The 16,327-nt window shown below is 29.1% G+C and overlaps 1 protein-coding gene across 1 annotated transcript in view; it reads right to left on the bottom strand.

The window, feature by feature from the left end:
• LOC111676161 (transcription factor E2f1) overlaps positions 1–14,191 on the bottom strand; it is an 88,022-nt gene extending 73,831 nt beyond the window's left edge. The window contains exon 1 of the mRNA XM_046950714.1: positions 13,625–14,191. The gene's annotated coding sequence lies outside the window, so the exon portion shown is untranslated. The remainder of the gene's footprint in view (positions 1–13,624) is intronic.
• Positions 14,192–16,327: the final 2,136 nt, after the last annotated feature.

Genomic DNA, 16,327 nt, shown 5'->3' with positions numbered 1-16,327 from the left:
CAAATTAAGTATCATAGGAAAAGTCTTTGAAAGACGGTTTCAATGACATAACACAAATTTGTATACAACTCCAAAATTATTACAAATGTCGTAATTTTTCGGAAAATTTTTAAGTTTTTCAAATTTTTACATGAAAATTTTACATGAATAATGTAATTAATTGAAATTGTTACATTATAAACCTCATACAATTTCACCGAAATGGTTTTTTTCTGTTGTTTTGTAATTTATTTTAATATTTTAAACTCTAGATTGTTCCATGTTTCTTACAGGCCCTATTTATGTGACTTACATAATATGTACACCAACATACGCGTCATTTCATTAGCTTTACAATGCTATATAACACTTACTTCATTCTATTATTAATCAAATTTTTCAGTTTAACTGAAATAATAACACAATTTATACCAAAAATGTACTTATTTGTTACACTTGCTTTGTAAATAACAGTTTCTATGTAATTGTTTACATTATTTCGCAATGTTTTGGTAGCAAACTCAGTTTCTATAGATTTTATTGATTATTATTGTGAATTAATTTCAACGTATTTTATTAAATTAATCTATGTTAAAATGTAAAAAATCTGAAAATTTTACGAAAAATTAGAAAATTTCGATTACTTTTATTGTTACACAAAAATTTCTGTTATGCCTTTGAAAGAGTCTCTCAAGCACCTTGAGATACGAAAATTTTTTATCTTTTCTTTGGGAGTCATACAATTTTTTTTATTTTTTGATCCAGCTCGCCAAATAGTGACCCCAGGACAAACGCTATCTTGTAATCAATTAAACTTTAATTTCAGTCGAGAATATCGACACCTTATTTTTCCTCTATACAAACGAGGCCACCCTAATGTACATACATAATATACAGTGGAATCGATTTAATTTATCTTTGTTTTGAGAATAGAAATCTGAAACAATCGTTAGAATTAAACAAGAATTAAATGATTTTTTTAGTTTCCTTGAACTTACATTCCAACACGAAGGGATGTGCCAAATTGACACCAAAGTGTATATAATTTTTCAATAACATCTATTGTCAAAGTATATACATACGTAAATCTAAATTTTTGTACACATCCGTTGTCTAAATATTACAAAACGCCCGAGCTCAATATTGACAAACAATACGTGGCCAATACGTTATTAAAAAATTAAAAACACTTTGGTGTCAATTTGGCGGTAATATTTATTTTTCCCTCTGTGTAACAGCTTTTATACATAAATTCCAACTTTTCAACTTAGATAGATATTTAAATCTCTTAAGGGCATTTTTGTCCGAATAAATTTATTCATAAGATTAAACTTTCTTTATTTCACTATTATAACTTTTTTATGAAATTATGTATTTTAAAAGTGAAAGGTTTTTGTACGTGCACTATTTAAATTGAAATAACACTTAATATCACAGTGAAAAATAAGATCGAAATGTTTGAAACATAGTTTAAAAAAAATATAATATATATTTTAGATGTATATATGAATATGACAAATAATTTCTATACAGAAATAATAAAAACAACAATAAAAAAAGAAAGAAAATTACACTACATATTAAAGTATTACAGAAAATATGCTTTTTTATAATATTTTAATTTTTGCAAATGACAATAGTTATAGGGGGAAAAGAATGGCAAAACTGGAGAATAAAAAGTAGACTAGATTTGAAAGAACATATAAGCAACAACTACATAATAAAAACGAAAAGAAAGAACAACAGCAACATAAGAGCTGCTATTGAAATTGAAATGATGATGACGCAGCAACATAAAGAATACGAAAATGATTTTTTTTTAGTTTTTCCACTAGCCATCCCTCTACAATGCTTGGGTACGATGAATAGTTATCAGTGATGAGTACCGCTTGCGTGATAGGTGTATATACGTAGGTCACTTGGTTTATTATTTTCAGTGCTCCAGTAGTTATACATATTCTTTAATCTTATAGATATTGGAAAATATTTAGTTTTTTCGTCTGTCCATATATCGATTCAAAGGATTTTTTATCATGTCTGAGTTTTAGAAAACCTAAAAAAATATACTATATATAATAAAGATTTTAGCTAATTCGTTGATTCTGAGATAATTCATACCAGTATAGTTTCCAAGTGATTTGGTTTTTGACCGAAATATTCGCTCAAAACAGAAGTTGAAATAAGGAGTGAGATCGAAAAATTCTTAACATACATATATGTTTATAAAAAAGAAACCACTAAACTTACAGCTTTATTTTTTATTTGATTCAAATTATTATTACAATTTACAAAAAAAAAAATATTTTTATAGTTTTAATCACTAGTGATGAAATTTTGAACCCTTTTCGGAAACCCTTCCATTAACGTTTTTATAGTGATTTCTGTCACTTTGCTCGATCATGTAGTCTATCTCCGTTTAAAATCTACCACACTTTTGGACACCTTTTTGTACTCTTCAATTCTCTTTTAACAAGAGCCCAATATCTCTCCACTGGCCTTAGCTCCGGGCAGTTTGGAGGATTTGCCTCTCTTGGTACAAATACCACATTATTGTTCTTGTACCACTCAAGGGCTTGTTTACCATAGTGACAGGATGCCAAGTCAGGCCAAAAATAAGTGGACACATTATGAAGTCTTATGAATGGAAGCAGCCTTTTTTGTAAACATTCCTTGATGTAAATTTCGGTATTTGTAGAGCCCGTTGTAACAAATGATTGGCTTCTTTTGCCGCAACTGCATATTGCTTGCCATACCGAGAACTTTCTGGGAAATTTTGTCTGCTTTTGGGTCCTAAACTTTTCTTCAACATTCTTTCGGGCATCAGCAACATAAAACTTTTTGAAAATGCGTTATATTTTTTGGCTTTAGAAACATCATGTGGACCATTCCTTCTACCTGAACCAGGTTTTCTATCAACTGACAAGTTCTCCCGGTACTGTTTAATAACATTGGAAACAGTTTGACGGCAGACCTTTGTATGCTTGGCCAACTTTTTGTAAGACCAAGTTGGGTTTAGTTGAAAATATTTAATAATTTCAGTACGCACTTTTTTCTGGTCACTCATTTTAATCAGATTAACAAAAAAATTAATATAATTGACATTACACATAATAACTGACATGTTTTTCAAAGGTAAATTGATCAAAAAAAAATCAAATAATACTTTGGTTGAAAAATGTAATGAAAAACGTGTGTTAAGAATTTTTCGATATCACTCCTTATACATATATTCCAGGGGTTTTAAGTAATTTATATAAGTTTAAATACGTCTAAACCTATGAAACGATAAGAATTATAAGTGAAACGTCATTCATACTGTCCACATAATTGATATACATATGTAAAGCTGAGCTCTTGTAGACGTGAAATGTGACTCAAGTTTATTTTCCATATAAGACAAAGAAACTCCTTCTGGTTGAATGCAGATATGGTGAACTGTATCAGCATCACAATCGCAAAAAGGAGAACAGCATAAACGGTATCAAATTGTGCTTGGGATAGCCGAGATAATGAATATAGCAGGCTGAGCTCTTCTATAGTGTGTTTATTGCATAAAATTTGTTGTACCTTTTCATTTTTCCCTAAATTCTTCAATAAATGCTATAAATGCTATAGAAAATAGTAGCGATCTGAAATGGTCCCAATTACACATTTTGCTGTGTGTCTATAAAAAGCTCAAGAGTGTAAATATTGTAAATTTATGTATGATGAAAGGAACATCGGTTGTTAGGTGTCTCAGCTAAGGCTTCATATGCGCAATAAGGAGCGAACCACAAGCAGCCTGGGTATCCCAATTTATCTATCCCCTATTGGGCATTACGTAGCGAGAGTGGCCCTTAGGAACCTACTAAAAACTCTTTGAGTCTTCGTTAGTCAATAACACAAAATATTTTGTAATAAGTAGACCGACCTAATTGATTAGTTTAACGAATTTTGGCTTCAGGGCTGTATTTATGATAGAGTTTTCATCTAGGAACGATTAGCTTGAATCCGGTAAATTGTTCTAGGGGTGTACAGTATTTACCGGCGGTTTCAAGATTCATTATTACTGAAACATATATAAAAAGGACCTATAGACTTCTGGACAAATGTATTTCAAACTTTGATCTTAGCGATAGATATGCCGATAGTCAGGCTGTGATTATAGCGTTGGCATGTAAAAAGTCTATACGTAATTGTTTCCAAGTAAGGCTCTTTTGGATACCAGGACATTGTTATATAAAGTGTAATGTGATCGAATCTTGAATCACTTGAAAATAACAAAAATATTTAACTACTTTTTTAAAACTATTATATGCGCATAATCTAAGGCCTCTTGGTCAAAATTTGGTGGGAATGCAACCTTGATACTTATTGGACTAGATAAAAGTAGCCTTAGAACACTGATAAGGATGATAAAGATATTAAAGTTTTCGTGAGTAAGAGGTTCAATGCTGTACTAGACTTCTGCTGGTTTTGCGAGGAGGCTGAAAAGCTGGATAATTGATCACCTATCATAATGTACTTCATTCGAGATCTGAATACATTTTCTTCTAGGAACAAGAAATGTGAATATGATTTTGCATTTTGTTCTTGTAGTAAAAGTTATTGGTTTTGCGAGGAGATTGAGAAACTAGATAATTGATCACCTATCATAATGTACTTCATTCGGGATCTGAATACATTTGTTTCTAGGAACGGGAAAAGTTAATGGTTCATTTGTTGACAATTTGATTTCCGATCGAGTCAATTCGACAGAATATAGGTCGTAATTGATTACACATTTCGACGTTATCACATTCAATTTGAAAGCCCTAATGCGACCAGTACGCAGACGATTTTGTTTATATAATGATCGTTAAGATGCTGTAAATTTATAGCATATGATCATCGTAAGCCGAGATCTTATCATTTGCAAATCCTTAAGTGGAAAGTAATTTAAAACAAATATAGGGCTAGTTACGCATACTGAGTTTTACTATAATTAAAATTATTTTCTCCCCTAAACACAAATCAAATAATACTCACGCACTCATCTTTGGAACTACATTCTACTATACTAACAAGTATTACTATGAGTGCCACTACTTCTACGACTATGACTGCTATTTTGTTGTAATCATACTCGTATATGTATAGTATGGGTTTTGCTAATGTTTGTTCAATGGCATGAATGGCTCTAAATGTTAAATATTTTTGTTTTTAGTAGTACGTATGAAGATGGTCTTCGTTGGTTAGTTGGTTGTTGGTATGACTGGTATGGGGTCATCAAACTATGACGTTGTCTGAATGTCTGTCTGTCGTTGTATTCGTTGTCGTTAAATGGTTTATAGTTTTTATGTATTACGAGTATTAAACAATAACAACTGAAAGAAAAAAAGATGAATAATGAAATCTTCTCTTCAGAATGTAGTTTAAGAAGTTGTTTAAGCTCAATTATGAAAAGCAACAAAAAAATTAAATTGAACAACTATTATGACAAATAAAATGAATTATGGACAATAGAAATAACAAGGGAAAAATAGAAAGAAAACTTTTGCAAAATAAAACATAAGAAAGATTATCAAGCTGTTTTAAAGTGCTATTTGTTTAAACATTTTCAAAAATTAAACAAAAATTGTGTATTTCTTAACAAACTATAACAAATTATTGTTGTTTGCAAAAAAAATGTTAAGAGCGTTATTTTCTGTTTTTCTTTGATAAGCTTATTTTAACGGGGTCAAAGAATTTTGCTAATTTAAGACACCAATGAAAGTTTTAACGGTTTCTTTTGTTAAAAGAACAAGGGAAAAGGAAAGGAACATAAACAAACAGTACCCGGAACTATATAACTGAATTAAACGTTAATTTAAGAATGATTTATTGAAAGCTAAATGTTATAGAAAAAAAGAAGACTGAGAAATAGGGAATTAATTGAAACATTTTTTTTATTAATCCATATGTTATTGACGTACTATTTTATATCCCTTAAAATGATGTAATTGTTAAAAAGGGATAAATCAGCAAAGTAATACAATCATATAGTGTAATACATCTACTCGTGTTTGCTTTATAATTTTATTCCGATTTATTAAAACACTTAATGTCATCTATAATATATAACTTGTGAGTGAAAGTTTTTTTATTTATTTTATTTTTGGAAAACTTCCTTTCTAATTATAACTTTCAAAAATTTTATTTCTATTTAAATAAACAATCAAATTTAAATTTAACTTTTTTCACACTATTTCTGATTAGTAGAAGCTGTTGCCAGGTCAGATGAAATTTTTGAGCTAAAAATCATAGATTCATATTTCTAGTAATTAGTTATATTGTAGACATCAATTCCTTTTATCGAGAAGAAAAACAATCCAATGTTTATGGGAGATTTTTTTTTCAATTTCAAATTCTTTATTTCAATAACCTAGCCTATATAGGCCATAATCGGTTATAAATTTCTACTTACTACTTTTAAAAAGAAATATTTCAAAAACATATAGATTTTGTCATGTGATCAAAAGTTTTACCAATAAAATCTTAAAGATATTCCCTTTTTACAATTTTTTAAGTTAAAATTAACCAATTTTTTTAATATCATTAAAAATAAACCCGATTAACAAGATTAATTAAAAAAGGCACTTGCTTTTACTTTATTTTTAGTATTATTTACGAATATAAGAGGGATATTGTAAAGAGAACCGAATGTGTTATCTCTCTATAGACGTCTGTGTATACGCAGTATTTCTATATAATTCATCCACTCTCAAAAATATAAGTGAAAAACAAGTAAATAAATTCACACATTTAAGTATGTACGAGGGCAGTCATATAATTATTTTTTTCTTTTGGTATTAAGATAATTATAATTTAGGTAAAACTAGGCATATATAGAACCTGCAGATGTCAAAGATTATGAATTAAATTCTGCTGGATCCGAAAATAATAACAAAATGTCTGTTTTATATCAGGTTTTCAAGACATGTTAGCAAGATATTTAAAACACCATTTTCGTTCTATTAGAGACCTTATAGTAGCGTATAATTATTTCAAAGAAGGAACAAGATATGCCAGTGATTTAACATTTATTTTGAAGTCAACATCAACCACATAGGTAATTATCGGCATATTAACCTATGTGTCTGTCAGATCTGACAATGCGATAACAATGTACAGACATTGAAGGTAAATTGTCAGATCAGACGATTGTAAATAATGTACTAATATTAAACGTAAAATGTCTATTCAGACGATTGTAAAAAACCCTTACAATTTCATTGCCTGATCAGTCAATAAATTTATCTGCCAATAAAAATTGTCAGTTAACATTGCTGTCAGATTGTTGTGTAGATAAGCTGATCTGTCAAAATTTTGTGTAGAAGAGTATGTAACGAAACCATCACAGATTGAGAGAGAATACGGATGGAAAACTTGACAGTCGTATGGCTCTCTTCATTTTTTTAAAAGATTCAAAACACATAAATGAATTTTTATGTAACCACAAATAATAAAGTTAAACAGCTGTTTCCATCTTACTCTTTTATTGTTTTATACTAATCGTGTAAACACAAAAAATATAAATCATACTTTTTAATTCTCTTTTTTTTTTTTTTTTGTTATACGGATGAAATTTCATTTTACTTTATTAATTTTAATTCGATTTATTAAAACACTTAATGTCATCTATAATATATAACTTGTGAGGGAAAGTTTTTTTATTTATTTTATTTTTGGAAAACTTCCTTTCTAATTATAACTTTCAAAAATTTTATTTCTATTTATTATACTTTACGTAAGTACAGTGTAATCGTGGGAAGTGCCTCAAAGTCCTATTAGGTCCTATTTTAGCTACATATGTTTGTTTTAATACAGTATTGTGCCAATAGAAAAAAAAATTATCTGAAAAGGTTCTCATCGTCAAATGCATAAAATTTTACATCTGACACGCCTGTTGGAAATTTACTGAACATTTTTCGGAAAACATGTAATATCTGACAACCGTGTATTTATAGATTTACGACACTCAAGTTTAGACTAAACGTTAATTTAAAAAAACTTTTTTTACAGCCCTCGTATAAACGTAAATAAATACAACGTCTTCATAAAAACAGTTGTATGTATTAAGCATTGCGGTAAACTGGTATGGATGGCTCAACAAGCAAAATAATAACAACAACATCGTACACATTTAAACAAATATGTATGTACATTTGTATGTATGTACGTGTGCAATAATTTATTTAAACAATTAATTTTGCCCAGTTACAAAAAACGAATGAACGACGAACATGTGTTGAGTTAAGCGCTAGCATGTGAGCAAATACAATCTAACGAGTACATGAAACACATACACATGTACATACCTACATCCATACGTAAATAGTTAAATTACTGTTGTTGTTAACTGCAGTGATACTCATTTATTTGAGTAATATGTATTTATATTTAGTATATGTATTAAGTTTTTTTCTCTTATTTTTACTTATCTAATTCCAAGTCATTAAATTAAATATTTAAATGCATAATAATAGTAATTAATTTATAAATCTATTGTCTAAGTTAGTTTAGCTGTGTATGTGTTATTATACATAAATTAGAGATTCTTTTCAAAAATTTGTTTCACATATTTAGTAGAAGTGTTGCCTACTTCTAGGACATTATAATGTTTTTTCTTTATAATTTATTCTTTTTTTGTCAAATAATTCAAAGCTCATTTAATTTTAATATTTTTATTTGTTGGCTTTTATATTAATATTTACACTTAGTGATGTATTAAATTAATTAAAGAATGTCGTCATACAACTTTTAAATTAGAATTAATAAGTTGTTTTAAATATATACAGTATTTTTTTAAGAAAGATTATAATGAGGAGAATTTAGTAAGAAAAGGAATTGATTGCAAAATGGTTAACTTAAAAGGAAAGGAAGAGGCATAGTAGACAAATTATTAGTTGTACATACTTAGAACATATATACATATATTGTTGACTAATAATATTTTTTCAAGAAATGCTGTAATCAAGATGTTTAGTTTTCAATTTGTAACCACGACTGACGACGATATATCAATAGACAGGATGCGCTCAGAGCATTATCATATCCAATTGATAGTGTGTATAAATTAGGGATGCCAAACTAGAATTCCTGATTGAATTGAAAATACCGAAAACCAGGATTTTTAAAAATCAAATCCCGGGGATTTTTGGGATTGTAAAATCCCTAAGTTTAGGTGTTTTTCGCTAAATTTACACATTATAAAAAATTAAATAAGATAATTTTAATAGATTTTGATTAAAAAACAAGCAGGATAATACAATTTTAAACACTTCGGCCTCTTTTTACATCGAATTACATTATTCGTTAAGTAATTTTTTAGACTCAAGATTATTCTACCAACTTACAAGCTAAAATATCAAAAATAAAAAGCGCAATAAATTGGCGAATACCTAAAAGTAACAAATAAGAAATTATGATTTAGTTTTTATAATAAAGCATTTGAGTTGATTTGCAGCCTCCGATATATTTATGCAATTTGTGGTTAAAAAAACTATTTTTTTAAAATATCCTTTATATGGGGGTTTTATACGAAGCCCCAATATGAGCCGATCCTCATAAAATTTGGAGGATGAATTTACGGTTACATAAAATGTATTTAGGCCCGAAATTCACAGGTTCTTCAAGGCTAGTGAAAAACTTGGTTGTATATAAACATAATTATATTAAACATAAGCCATACTTAGGAAAAAATCCAATATATCAGAATCTATACTGGCAGTTATCTTTTTAATAAGATGGCGAGATGATAATTCCCTTAATTGGGTAAGCGATATAAATTGAAATAATTTGGCTATACTTGATGTACACCAGTTCTGAAGCGTTTACGGCCATTAAAAATCATATATTCAAAATTCAGCTCAAGACGCTTTTCCACATGAGTACACTTGCTCAATTGCTAAGGTGCTATAGCCATCCTCATAAAACATACTACCACCTAAATGGCAGGTTTTAACAAAATTTGTAAATTTGGATACCACTTTCGGGGATGCCATGTGAAGCAAATCTATTTTCCGAGATGTCAAGTGAACCCATATGGTGTATCTAAGCCAATACTGAAAAATATGCCAATAATCCCGATTCAACTCTCTCATTTCATCACGCTGAAGAAGATCAACTGGGCAGAATATGTGGTTTTTAGTTTTAAAAAAGTTTTCCATAAAACTTTGAAATCTACAGTTTATAATGGAATGTAATAAAAGCATTTATAACTTCTAATATCATTCCTAAAGTTAAGAACTAATCGATAAGTTTTTATTTAAATAAATTTTTATTATAAAATTAAAATTTTCATTCAAGAATCACACAAAATTTTACTTAAAAATTTTGTAATATAATATTAATAATCTTTCTATAAAAAAGTTTATGAGTAACTAACTGACTGATTGACTTGCTAACACATTTTTCATGTTGCTTTATTTGGTACATAAAATGTACAATTAAAACACTTCTTAGGTATGGCGAACAACTACAAAACATACTTTTTTTATACTTATGTTCACAAACACAATATGACGTTTCAAATCGGGGCGCTACATCTCACTACATATGACTGTAGTGTCTGAACGCAAAAAATACATATTTCTACTATAGAGATAAAAAGTATAGAAAAATACTAATACTCTACACGAGCATTTTATACTATAGAAACAATATTTGAAAAAAAATCTAAAGTATCAAAAAGCAACAAAACTTCGTAAAAGCACCTATAATCGGTATAAAACGAAGCATTTCAATCGAATGCCAAGGCAGCCACCCAAATTTTAAAAAAAAAAGAAAAAACACAAGCCAAAAAATTTTAAAAAATATACTACAAAAACGGAACAACAGAAGAGACAGTTAGATTTGTTGTTTATTTTTTTCGTGTATTTCATTTTTTTCTGTTGTAGAGTGCAAAAACAACAAATAAAAATTTAATTATTTTAATGTAGAAAGTTGGACTGAAAAAAATCAAAATGTTTGTTTAAACAAGCAACAAAAGTGAAAAATGAAAACGTTGGTATTTATTCGTTGTGATGAAGAAGATGGAGGTAGGGGTTGCCTTTTTATTTCATTTCTGTTCAATTTTTGATTAGAAAATAAATACAACAACGACTGAATAAGAATGAACACGTTTGTTTTGTTTGCTGGGAAGTGCAGTGTTGCCAACAAGAACAATTAGTAAAGTATTTTTTTGCAAATATAATTTGCATAATATTTTGGCAATGTTTAAGGAGTTTGAAAATATGTATTGTGTTTCTATCTGCATTTTAATGTTGTATAGAGAATTACATGTATTTTAAACTATTTTACTAGGTATTTTAAAACTATTATTAAGAATATGAATAACTATTCAAAATAAATTTTTAAAAGATGTTTTGTGACTTTCTGACTAAATGATTTCAATTTTTTTAATTGCAAAACATACATTTCTCGCGAATGTTATTGGAATTTTTGAAAATGGAATCATGAGCTTTATGTCAAATATTTTTTTCAAAAAAATATGTAATGGAGAAATTCTGAAAATTCGGATTCAATGTAACTTGATTCATTAAGAAGTATATTTTAGTCACTTTAATTTTAACTTTTCTATTATTATATGCTATATTGTTTCTATTTCGTCTGCATCCTATCATAAGCTGCTGAGATCTGGTATATATATGTACAGACAAAAGCTCTTAAAGAGCAATTTCCCATTGCAACCCCTGTCAGAAACCTTAGACTCTCCTTGTAATTACCATGGTTGGCTTTACATAGTTTTAATTATTTTATAATTCATTTTATTATTTCAGGTCTGGTTGATTATATGTATTAAAGAGTCTCTTCACTCTCCTGTCCCAATTATATATGTTTCTTTAAAAACTCTAGTCAACACAACCTCTAGCTTTATCGTCTGATATATAGCCCCAGTTCAGTTTTCATAGGATTGACCTCCAATCTTTTAGTATTCGTTTATAACGAGTATTCAGTCTACATGATGTCTCTAATCGTGACAATACAAGTTAAAGATATAATACCAAAGAGTTTTTCGCTGTCCAGCGCCATTAATTTTAAACAGACGCCCTTTAGCGTCACTGTCAAGCATTTAGACATTTAAAATCAGTAGGAAATCCTGAACTGCCAACACTACATACGATTTCCTAATTGGCCCAACCTTTCTACTATTGAAAGCTTATTTTTATCCAAAATCGCGGTAAAAGTAATCCTACAAAATAGCACCTTATGCCGTCTACATAATTACAGGATAAGCAGGATATAATGTTGATTTATCAGCCAATCAAGTGTCTTCAAGTGGTAGGTAGTCAATAGTTCTAAAAATTATCAGCAGAAAAGATTAAGCGTCTTCAGTTCCCTTAAAATTATAAAATAATAGTTCTTCTATAGTGACTTTATAGTATGAGTTTTTTCTTAAATATATTTGGATAAGTTTTAGTCCTCGTCTTTTGAGGAGTACTGCATACACTCGTGTGCGAAGCCTTCTCCATTTTTGCAAGAAATTGTAATACCCAGCGGTTCGACGGGACAGTCCCGAACTGACCACTTAACCTACCACTTGTGATGGGCCCTAGCCACCTGACTACCCAGGTGACCATTTTAACATGGGCTTGTCCTACGAGGAAGTCAATCGTCACTCCACACACTACAAAGAGGCAGTAAAGAGACGATTGCCTCCGCTCTCGCTTACATGGGGGACACTAAAGTGACTTCATTCTCGAAAAAAACTTTTAAGAGTATAATTTCTAGGTTACTTGAGGACAGTAAAGAGACGACTGTCTTCGTTCCCGGTTACAAAGAGGACACTAAAGTGACGACTGTCTTCATTCTCGATTACAAAGGGTACATTCGTAACGAATGACCCAAAACATACGAATTACGATCATCCAGGTGGGTAACTATTAGTGGAAATTACTGTATTTTGCGTACGCATTGACTCTTTGTCGAACTGCTGGGATATTCGTGATCGAAAAACGTGAAATCACGATAGCAGCAAATTTTGACACTACACGCCATTAATAGCACTGTCACAAAAATCATTTAAATTTTGTACTTGGAACTGACTCAGCATAAAAAGCAGATACGTTGGAAATAGAGAAATAATAGTACTTCAAGAACAAATTAGGTCAGGTTTGGTAAATTTTATTTAGTTTTGTTTTATTTACTCGAATAGGATTATCGCGCCGTTAAGGTAACCCTTTTTTATTATAATTATTAGTGGTTATCAGAAAATATGCAATTTTTTAAAATTAAATGGAATTTTTTAAAATCTAAATATAGTACAATTTGTTCCCCATCTACTAGATATTATAACAATAGGAAAACGCACTAATGAATTAAACAGCAAAAATATGAAATGAAATTGATTGTGCGCATTTTTTTTAGGAAAACTAAAGAATGAATGAGAAAAACAATTAGTAATTGATGGCAGTGGAATAATATTTGTCAGCAAATAATGCTACAACGTCGTCAACTATCAATGCAATCATCGAACGAATCATGCTGCTACTCCAGGGCTAAAGAAACTTTGAGCAAAAAAAAGAAAAAAATCACAAACGAAAAACTTGAAACAAGACCATAAAAGGCGCAAGACTTTGGAGGAAAAAGAGAGTTTATTTTTTAAAATTATTTTGTTAATATAAAGAAATATAATACAACTTACATTTTTTAAAATAGTAAAAAGTTTTAATATGGCAAAAATACTATAAAATATTCACAAAGTTGCTGTTGTTATAGATTCCACCATATTCCAATTAGAAGAACAATATTTTTTTTTACTTTTTCGTATTTCTTTTTAACACATTCATTCACTATAATTTTCTTTATATTCTTCTTTATATTTTTTTTCTTCTACCACTCACGCTTTTTTATCTATTATATTCACTAGATTTCTATTAATTTTAATGAAAATTACAAAGATTTTACTTAAATTCCTAAATATCCGGCATTAATTTAACATTTTTATTTTCTTCCGAAACTTTTTTCTTTACATTTGGCCGTATTGTACATGTGTTGGCGTTTTATAATTTTTGCTTCAATTTCAGTAAAATAAATTTATAATAAAACGAAATTGAATGGGAGTGCTTAAGCAGCCATAGTACCCTACGTTTTACGTACCGCAAAAAAGTAAAAATTCTATTAAATAAAGTTTTATTACTGACTTTTTTCGCTTTACACACACAGACACATGGGGTAGCCCTCATTAGAATGCAGAAGAAGAGCCGAGAAAAAATGTTGTTCTTGTTTTTGTTATTTGTGGACATCCAAGTCATGCACAGTGGTTTTACGCCTTGTTGTTGTTGAAAAAAAGGTAGTACACTACTGTTTACTACAGTTCTGACAACAACTGACAACTCAATCTATTACAAAAATATCAATCTACAAGTTCGAATGTTTACTAAATAACAAAAACAACAACTACAAAAACAAAAACAGCAATAACAATATTAACAATTGGGGGGAAAAGCAACAAACAAAACAAATAATTCGAACATTTAAATTATAACGTAATTTTATTAAATAGCGTTTTTTTAATTGATTACTTTATAATTTTCTTTATTTTTGTTATGTTTTGTTTACCTTTATGATATTTTTGTTTAATACCATTTTCACAAAATGTAAACAATAAAAACACACAATCACACTCACATACACTCAACCTTCGAAATAAACAAGATTCGTATTCATGTTTATGTTCTTCCCCTACTCACATACTGAGTTGTGAAAAGAGGAGCACAAAATATATTATTTTACCGCAGCAAACATCTGAAAGCTCCATATGAAATTCATATGTTAAAATAAGAAAGAAAATAAAAGAAAACAAATCACCGGCATTTTTTCTTACGCGTTCTTTTGCTTAGCACAAGTGAGTGGTCGCTCATATGTTGACAACAACAACAATATGACTCCACCAGCAGTAAAACAATAACAACAAACAACAGCTGTTAAAAGCACTCTGGGCATTTGTTGCTGTTTTACAGCTGTTTAGCTGACATCCAGCTGTTTGTATTTTTAATTTTCGAATTGTAATAGATTACTGAGCAAAACAACTCTGAATTGTACTTGACGTAGAAGAGTTGTATTTTTATGGACAAACTAAACTTCCGGTTTTTACAGTAGTGTATTTTAAAGGTCTACTAAAATTATTTTACCTTAAATTCGTGTATATAATGGAATTTTATTTGATTAAAGTTATTTATATACTAAAATTTTATTGCTAAATGAGGTTAATATAGTAAATTGATAATTATATTACAATTTTTACCTAATTATTTTAATGTTCAATGCAACCTTGTTATGGGTATGACGAGGAATGCTACCCCAGGTTCAGAGCTAGAGTTTAAATTAAATGCGATTTAAATGTCATAAAATTGAATAATAGATATCACTTTTGACATTTTTCTGATTTAGGGTATCATATCTCGAAGCTCGTTTTGAAAATGGAATGACTACTACATCCTGTCCTCATACCGTTCAAGTTTTGTTGTAATGAATTCCACACAATCACAATTGAGTTTTGTAGTCCAAAAAGACTTCTCTTGCGATGTTTTTGTTGGGAAGCTCCTAAACAATGGGATACATACATAAGTAAAAATGCAAACATATTTACTGATAAAAACTTACTTATGCGTTCTTAACTGAAAAAAAAATAATGTCAAACAGAAAAATTATTACTCACTTAACTTTTTAGATTTTTTATTCTTAACACGTAAAACTAAACATGTTTTATTCTGGCTTTAACCTTAAAAATCATCAACAAAATAAACAAGTTTCATTACGATCATTAACGCATTATGTGACACAAAAAAACAGGCGGATCATTTTTCTTTCCAAATTATAATAACAATGGACATATTTATTTTACTCAAGAATTTTTTGAAATTATTCTTTAAAATATGAAATACAAAAGATTTTTGCAGAGACATACTTTTCAAAAACAACATTTATTAAAACTTGTTAAAATTCCAAGCAAGAAAAACACAAAAAAAATTAATAAAAAGGAACCACAAAAATTTGCCAAAAATAATAAGATCCTGTATCTAGAAATGATTTTGCAAATCATTTTTGGCATTTTCTTCACATGTTTGCATTAAACGAACAAAAAAAAAACATGCCAAGAAAAGGGGTGGAATAATCCTCACAAACAATTTTGCACAATGCATTTACCTTTTAAACAAAAATACATTTTCGAAAACAATGTGCATGAATGAATGCATACAAAAGGATTTTCGCATCCTTAAGAATTACCTAAACACACAAATTAATGCATTTCGATTTACGCAACAGCTTGAGAGCATACATCCTATGCATTTCCCACAAGAGGCATATAGATTTAATGAAATTTGAAAATAATTAAAATTAAAAT

Source organism: Lucilia cuprina, chromosome 4 (genome assembly GCF_022045245.1).
Source record: "Lucilia cuprina isolate Lc7/37 chromosome 4, ASM2204524v1, whole genome shotgun sequence".
Taxonomy (NCBI): Eukaryota; Metazoa; Arthropoda; class Insecta; order Diptera; family Calliphoridae; genus Lucilia; species Lucilia cuprina.
This window is presented reverse-complemented; position numbering and strand designations above follow the sequence as displayed.